The sequence below is a fragment of the Hylobates moloch genome, unplaced genomic scaffold (assembly GCF_009828535.3).
Source record: "Hylobates moloch isolate HMO894 unplaced genomic scaffold, HMol_V3 SCAFFOLD_9, whole genome shotgun sequence".
NCBI classification, from domain to species: Eukaryota; Metazoa; Chordata; class Mammalia; order Primates; family Hylobatidae; genus Hylobates; species Hylobates moloch.
This window is the reverse complement of record NW_026652284.1, coordinates 24,103,432-24,112,002: the sequence shown is the minus strand read 5'-3', so window position 1 is coordinate 24,112,002 and position 8,571 is coordinate 24,103,432.

Below are 8,571 nucleotides of genomic sequence, written 5' to 3'. Positions count from 1 at the left end.
GAAGGGGCCTTCTATGCTAAGTGAAGGAGTTATGCCTTTATCTTCTAGGCCAGTGGCTTTCAAATGTTGCTACACATTGGAATCTCTTGAAGACATTTCAAAACTCCCCATGCCAAAGTTATGGCCATGGCAATGAAATAAGAATTTCCGGGAATAAACTCAAACATCAGCTATTTGTAAAGTTTCTCAAGTGATTCCGTTCTACAGTCAAGGTTGAGAACCAGTGCCATAGGCAATACGAAGTGACTGAAAAGCTTGAGGCAGGAGCCATATGGTCAGATTTCCAGTCTTCCCAGTGGTGACAAAGGGCAGCTGTGCCTCCCTTGTCTGCTTATCTAGAAAGTTTTGTATTAGGACTAGAAAGGCCCTATCATCTGTGCTTACTCAGATATTATCATAATCTCTACTAGCAAAAAGTCAAGCATAGGGCCAGGCGCTATGGGTGGTGCATAGAGTGGCTCACACCTGTAATCCCAGTACTTTGAGAGACTGAGGTGGGCAGATCACCTGAGGTCAGGAGTTCGACACTAGCCTGACCAACATGGTGAAACCCTGTCTGTACTAAAAATACAAAATTAGCGGGGCATGGTGGTGCATTCCTGTAATCCCAGCCACTCAGAAGGCTGAGGCAGGAGAATCACTAGAACCCAGGAGGCGGAGGTTGCAGTGAGCGGAGATCGCGCCATTGCAATCCAGCCTGGGCAACAAGAGCGGAACTCCGTCTCAAAAAAAAAAAAAAGTTAAGCATAAATATCTGAGCTATAAGTTCCCAATTTCCAAATCTAATGTTGACACCAACATTCTTATGTTATCACAATCAGTCTTATTTTTGTTGTCGTTGTTGTTGTTTTTGGTTCTCTTTTTGAGACAGGGCCTCACTCTGTCATCCAGGCTGGAGTGCAGTGGCACTATCTCGGCTCACTCCAACCTCCACTGCCTGGGTTCAAGTGATTCTCCTGCCTCAGCTTCCCAAGTAGCTGGGATTGCAGGCGCCCGCCACCACACCTGGCTAATTTTTATATTTTTGGTAGAGACAGGGTTTTGCCATGTTGGCTAGGCTGGTCTGGAACTCTTGGCCTCAGGTGATTTGCCTGCCTCAGCCTCTCAAACTGCTGGGATTACAGGCATGAGCCACTACACCCGGCCCACAATCACTCTGGAGGTTTATTTCCCACTTAACATGTTACATGTGTGCACTTCTCTATTTCCTTCCTTTTTTTTTTTTTTTATTGAGACAAGGTCTTGCTCTGTGGCCCAGACTGGAGTGCAGTGCAGGGGTGCATGATCTCAGCTCACTGCAGCCTCAAGCTCAAGGATCATTGATCCTTCCGCCTCTGCCTCCCTAGTAGCTGGGACTACAGGCATGTGCCACCATGACCGGCTAATTTTTGTATTTTTTGTTTTGTGGGTTTTTTTAAAGACAGGGTCTTGCCGTGTTGCCGAAGCTGGTCTTAAACTCCTGGGCTCAGGCAGTCCTCCTGCCTCTGCCTCCCAAAGTGCTGTGATTACAGGTGTGAGCCACGGCGCACAGCCAATTTTTGTATTTTTTGTAAGAGATGGGTTTTTGCCATGTTGTGCAGGCTGGTCTCGAACTCCTGGACTCAAGCAATTCACTAGCCTTGGCCTCCCATAGTGCTGGGGTTACAGAGATGAGCCACTATGGCTGGCCTACATCTCTATTTCTTACAGTCCTTACATACAACAGTCTTCAACAGTAGTGTATAAGTAAAGGTTCGCGGCATGGGCTTTGGAGTCAGATGGACCTTTGAACTTGAGTCCTGACTCATCAAGTATAAACTAGTTAGGTGACTTAACTTCTCATGGCCTCCGTGAACTCATCTGAAAAAAATGATGATAGCTGGGCACGGTGGCTCAGGCCTGTAATCCCAAAACTTTGGGAGGCCAAGGCAGGCAGATCACCTGAGGCCAGGAGTTTGAGACCAGCCTGGCCAACATGGTGAAACCCCGTCTCTACTAAAAATACAAAAATTAGCTGGGCGTGGTGGCGTGCACCTGTAGTCCCAGCTACTCGGGAAGTTGAGACAGGAGAATAGCTTGAACCCAGGAGGCGGAGGTTGCAGTGAGCCGAGATCTCACCACTGTGCTACAGCCTCGGTGACAGAGCAAGTCTCAAAAAGAAAAAAAAGGAAGAATGGTGATAATAATACCTACCTCAGAAGACCCTTGAGGATATTAAACGAGATTATGCATGTAAAGACCTCTGTCTCTGCCAAGTGCCTGACATGTAGTTAGCGCTCAGTAAATGTTAGTTATTCCACTTTCTAAATAGCATTTCAAGATTCTGTTGCATGAACTCTGTGCTCCCAAGTCCACTTAGCAGTTCTTCCCATTTCTAGTTTTTAGCTATAATATTACATGTCTTTATATAAATTGGTGAGTTTTTTCAAATTTCGCTGTTTTTTTTTATTTTTTATTTATTTATTTATTTATTTATTTATTTTTTAGACAGAGTCTGGCTCTGTTGCCCAGACTGGAGTGCATGGCACCATCTCGGCTCACTGCAACCTCCACCTCCCGGGTTCAACCAATTCTCCTACCTCAGCCTCCTGAGTAGCTGGAATTACAGGCCCCCACCACCACACCTGGCTAATTTTTGTATTTTTAGTAGAGACAGGGTTTTACCATGTTGGCCAGGCTGGTCTCGAACTCCTGACCTCAAGTGATCTGCCCTCCTCGGCCTCCCAAAGTGCTGGGATTACAGGGGTGAGCCACCATGCCTGGCCTTCCCTGATTTTTTAGATGTGGAAACTGAAGACTGGAGAAGTGAAATAACTTGTCAAACAAAGATCATACTGCTTTTAGTGTCAGAGCCAGGCCTAGGAACCAGGGCCCAGTTATCTGAGCCTTGGCCTCTTGTTATCACCCTGCCAGCCCCCAGACTCACTGGAGACTTGAAGGCAGGTCCTTCCTGGCTTCTATTCACCAGGTTGAATGATTCGGATCTCCCATTGTGTCCTCTGACATCTCTGTCTTTCATCACCCTGGAGGTCCCTCATCAATTGAGTATAATTGGATCAGCATCCCTGCTGGTCCCTGGGGAGTGGGAGCAGACTATGACTGATGCTTTAGAGACCTGGACTCCACCCTTGGCGCCTCTGGATCTCTGTTGGTTGATGTTGTGCAGTCAGATGGGGATGGGGATCCTGTCTGACTCAGGATCCCTGTCTCCTACCTGGAGCACTGTCTGATTTCATTGAATACACCCTCCTAGAACAGTAGAGCTTAAAGAAACCCTAGAGATTGGCTGGGTGCAGTGGCTTACGCCTGTAATCCCAGAACTTTGGAAGGCCAAGGCAGGCGGACCACTTGAAGTCGGGAGGTCAAGACCCGCCTGCCCAACATGGCAAAACCCCATCTTTCTACTAAAAATACCAAAATTAGCAAGTTGTGGTGGCACACACCTGTAACCCCAACTACTCAGGAGGCTGAGGCTGGAGAATCGCTTGAACTCGGGAGGAAGAGGTTGCAGTGAGCCGAAATCTTGCCACTACACTTCAGCCTGGGCAATAGAGTGAGACTCCATCTTAAAAAAAAAAAAAAAAAACAGAGAGAGCCCCCAGCCCCAGCCCCAGCCCCAGCCCCTGTTATTTAAAACATGAGGAAACTGAGGTTCAGCAATGCAGGTTGATCTGTGGCAGACATGGGGCTGGGACCCAAACTTCCTGACTCCAGTGTGCTGTTGGGAAGAAGGCACTGGAGCCGGGCAGGTGAACCTGGGCAAGGGAGTGAAACAACACTCGATTTCCTGTTGTGTCAGATAGCCATGCTCAGCTCAGGGAGGTGATAAGCATTAAATGAGATAACTATCGTAGAGCATGGAGTGCTGTGCTCAGTAAACAATAGTTATTACTCAATAGAGCACAGTCATAAAGAGGCCAGCTGGGCTTTGGAGTCAGAAAAGCTATTCTATTCAAATCCTAGTTAACCACTTACTTACTAGCTGTGTGATTTGGGACAACTTATCTAACAAGAGCTAATACTTATTGAATTTTACTTGTTCTGAGCATTAAGCTAAGTGCCTTAGAGATATTATTTCATGTAATTTTACTAACAGTTTTCTGACGTAGGTACTACCAGTATCCTGATTTTAGGATTGAAGATACCGAGGCATGAGTCAATTTCACTTCAGCAGCCTATTTTTTTTTTTTTTTTTTGACAGAGTCTCACTCTGTCGCCCAGGCTGGAGTGCAATGGTGCAGTCTCGGCTCACTGCAACCTCCACCTCCCGGGTTCAAGTGATTCTCCTGCCTCAGCTTCCTGAGTAGCTGGGACTATAGGTGCGTGCCACCACACCCGGCTAATTTTTGTATTTTTAGTAGAGATGAGGTTTTGCCATGTTGGCCAGGCTGGTCTCAAACTCCTGACCTCATGATCTGCCCGCCTCGGCCTCCCAAAGTGCTGGGATTACAGGCGTGAGCCACCGCGCCCAGCCAGCAGCCTGTTTTTCTCTGATTATCCTCTAGCTTCCATTCTTTTCTGCCATGCACACATATCTTCTCCCCACAGTGCTTGAGGATTCTGTCCTGCTTTTGAGCTTTGGAATAGGCCATAGTGTCTCTCTCTGTCTCTCTCTCTCTCTTTTTGAAACAGTGTCTTACGCTGTCACCCAGGCTGCAGTGCAGTGGCAAGATCACAGCTCACTGCAGCCCCAACTTCTTGGGCTCAAGCAATCCTCCCACCTCAGCCCCCTGAGTAGCTGGGACTACATGGGTGTGCCACCACACCCAGCCAATTTTCTTTTTTTTTTTTGTAGAGACAAGATTTTGCCATCTTGCTCAGGCTGATCTCGAACTCCTGGGCTCAAGTGATCCTGCCTCAGCCTCCCAAAGTGCTGGGATTACAGGCATGAGCCCCCTCACCTGGCTCATTTTTTACTTATTCTCTTTTTTTTAGAGACAGGGTCTTGCTCTGTCACCCAGGCTGGAGTGCAGTGGTACAAACATAGTGTAGCAGGACGAGCCGCAGACAAAACTCCTCAGACACCAAGTTAAAGAAGGAAGGGGTTTATTCGGCCAGGAACATCGAAAAGACTCCTGTCTCTCAAGAGCTGAGCTCCCCAAGTGAGCAATTCCTGTCCCTTTTAAGGGCTCACAACTCTAAGGGGGTCTGCATGAGAGGGTTGTGATCGATTGAGCAAGCAGGGGGTACATGACAGGGGCTGCATGCACTGGTGGTCAGAGTGAAACAGAACAGACCAGGAAGTTTCACAATGTCTTTTCTATACAATGTCTGGAATCTATAGGTAACATAACCGGTTAGGTCAGGGGTCAATCTTTAACTACCAGGCTTAGGTCAGGCAGGCCTAGGCCAGGTTTCAGGTCTGGTTCCTTGGTTTTGGGTCTGATTCCTAGGCACCGGGCTACCTGCCTTTAGTTTTGCTTCTCTTTTATTTTCTGAGTGTAAAACAATATGAAAGGGTCTGTCTCTCTTCTCTCATTTCCCCCCTTTGAGACTCTCACTTTTTATTAGTGGGAATTCTCACTCTTATTTTCGCTACTTCTGTCTTCCTGTGCAATAGAGTGATAATGATTCATATAGTACACTTGTGCTGATACATAACTTGAAGTGACATTGAGAGACTGGGCTATATGCTCGGCTAATTGCAAAAACACATTTCTTGTTTTTCCTGGAATTTCTGGTACTGGCACATTCAGTTCATTATAGAAGGTTTGAAATACTGGCTCAGGAGAGCGTTTATAAACTTTTTCTGAAACCACGATATTTGCTTGAAGATCCAGTTCAGCTCCATTAATTTTTAGGGTTATACATTCTCTTTTTTCTAGCAAGGATTAAGGGGGTTGGTTATTACTAGTTCTAAGGGGCTCCACTGACCACTGGTATAGGAAGGGCCACTTTTCCTTTGCTGAAGGTGGAAAGGATTTTTTCATTTTTTTTTAATTCAAGTAGCCTAAATGACACAAGACCAGTATCTACACTTATTTTCACACAGTCTTAATTCATGATAAATGTACTTATTTTTTGCCATATAGTCTCTTTTCTCATCACTGAAGCCTTGAACTTCTGGGCTCAGGTGATCCTCCCACCTCAGCCTCTTGAGTAGCTGAGACTATAGGCATGCACCACCACATCCAGCTATTTTTTTTTTTTTTGGTAGAGATAGGGTCTCGCTATGTTGCCCAGGCTGGCCTGGAACTCCTGGCCTCAAGCAGTCCTCCAGCCTCAGCCTCCACAAGTGCTGGGATGACAGGCATGAGCCTCCATGTCCTGCCTGTAGTCTGTTAAATACCCTCTCACCCCTTCTCTCCACCAAGTCTGTTCTTCCCCTCTGTTCCAGCGTTGCTGCTGACTTTCCTCTAAGGAACCTTCCCTGCATGCCTGTGCAAGCTCCTCCAGCGTCCTCTCCCTCCTGCCTGCTGAAAGCAGCTGGATCTATTCCTCAGGTTTGTTAGTTTTACTTCTCTTCTATGTATCTCACCTATCGGGCCTCATTGTGCACCCTGGTTCCCTCTTAACACAGAAGACTTCCTAAGGAACATATCTCCCTGGCCAGTTCAATTCAGTCAACATGGCTTGCACATGCTAATTTGGCTGAGTAGAGGATTCTAGGTACAAATTCCTATTTTTTCCCTCAGAATATTGAAGACCTCACTCCTTTGTCTTCTAGCATGCAGTTCTGTCGGTTAAAGATCTGATGCAGTCTGTGTCTCAGTCCTTTATTTCTGGAAACTTTGATGGCTGACTATTATCCTTTTTTTTTTTTTTTGGAGGCAGAGTCTCACTCGATCCCCCAGGCTAGAGTGCAGTGGTGCAAGCTCGGCTCACTGCAACCTCCGCCGTCCAGGCTCAAGCGATTCTCTTGCCCCAGCCTCCCGAGTAGCTGGGATTACAGGCACCTGCCACCATGCCCAGCTGATTTTTGTATTTTTAGTAGAGATGGGGGTTTCACCATGTTGACCAGGCTGGTCTCGAACTCGACCTCGGGTGATCTGCCTGCCTCACCCTCCCAAAGTGCTGGGATTACAGATGTGAGCCACCTAGCCCATCCCCTTCATCCCTAAAGGTCAGATACTTCACCAATATGGGTACCTAGATATGCTTCTCTTTTTCATTGGAAGACTTTTAGAAATAGAAGATTTGGGCCGGGTGCGGTCACTCACACCGTAATCCCAGCACTTTGGGAGGCCGAGGTGGATCATGAAATCAAGAGATTGAGACCATCCTGGCCAACATGGCAAAACCCCGACTCTACTAAAAATACAAAAATTAGCTGGGCATGGCACGTGCCTGTAAACCCAGTTACTCGGGAGGCTGAGGTAGGAGAATCCCTTGAACCTGGGAGGCGGAGCTTGCAGTAAGCTGAGATTGTGCCATTGCATTCCAGCCTGGGCAACGAGAGTGAAACTTCGTCTCAAAAAAAGAAAAAAACAAAAAAAAGAGTGAGTCTGTTATAAAAGCCATTGTGGCCGTTTCTAGTGAGCCCCCTTACCATATGATACCCTGCACCACCTTGGAACTCTGCAGAGGGTCCCCACTAGCAAGAAGGTCCTCACTGGATGCAGCCCCTAAACATTAGACTTCCCAACATTTATAAATTACGCAGTCTCACGTATTCAGTTATTGCAAAAGAAAACAGACTAACACAGGCCCAATCTCTTGTGGAATTATGTGGAAACTTCTTGGACCAGCCATGTGGACAGGAGAGATACTGAGATACCTGTGCCATGACCTACCTCTTACAGCCAAGGCAGGCAAGGCACTGTGACTGTTTACCACAACCACGTGGGATGGCAGAAGCCCCCCAAAGGGCAGAATTCCAGGCAGACAGACTACCCATATCCTCATAAGGACTCTAGAGTATTTCTTCTGGGATGGAGTTACCTTTTTCTTTCCCCTCTGGGACCTCTTTTTTTTAAACTGGGATCCCTCCCTAAGATCTGTCACTTTGTTTAGAAAGCATTTCGAATACCTTTAGCAGATTTTAAAAAGCCATTCAATTATGAACGCATTGACACAACACTATTCAGAAGGACATTTGTCTTAAAAACCAAATGATTAAATTGATAACTTTTTTTAGTCATCAAGTGACATATGCTAAGCAGACATCTTCCCTTCCCTTCTGAGCCCCACCTCAATGCCAGCTCTCAACTCTGGAAATCAGGGATGATTGGCAGCGGAGAGGGAATCAGAGGCGTGGTTCAAACCGAGAATGGAGTCAAGGTCAACAGTCCAGTGAAACTCAGGGGTAGGGTGAACATCAGAGAAAGTAAGCATTGAGTATGTCTTTCATATCCTGCTTGGTAATTTTTTTTAAACAGTGATTTTATATTTTGACTCAATTCTAACAAAATGTCTCCCATATCGAAATGTTCCTTTTATCAAATTGGGTTTCCCAAACTAAGCTTCTTTGAGGCATAGTTGGACTAAGACTCAAACAGCTGACTCCTAGGCTACTACTTCTATCAGATAGGGCACAGTCTCCTGGCAGAGGGGTCCCTGGCACAGGCAGGACAGATTCCAGGCCCAGACTCTGCTGTTATTTGTCTCCCATGGGTGGCTGCCTAAGCAGTTGTTAGATGGAGGAGATGCTCC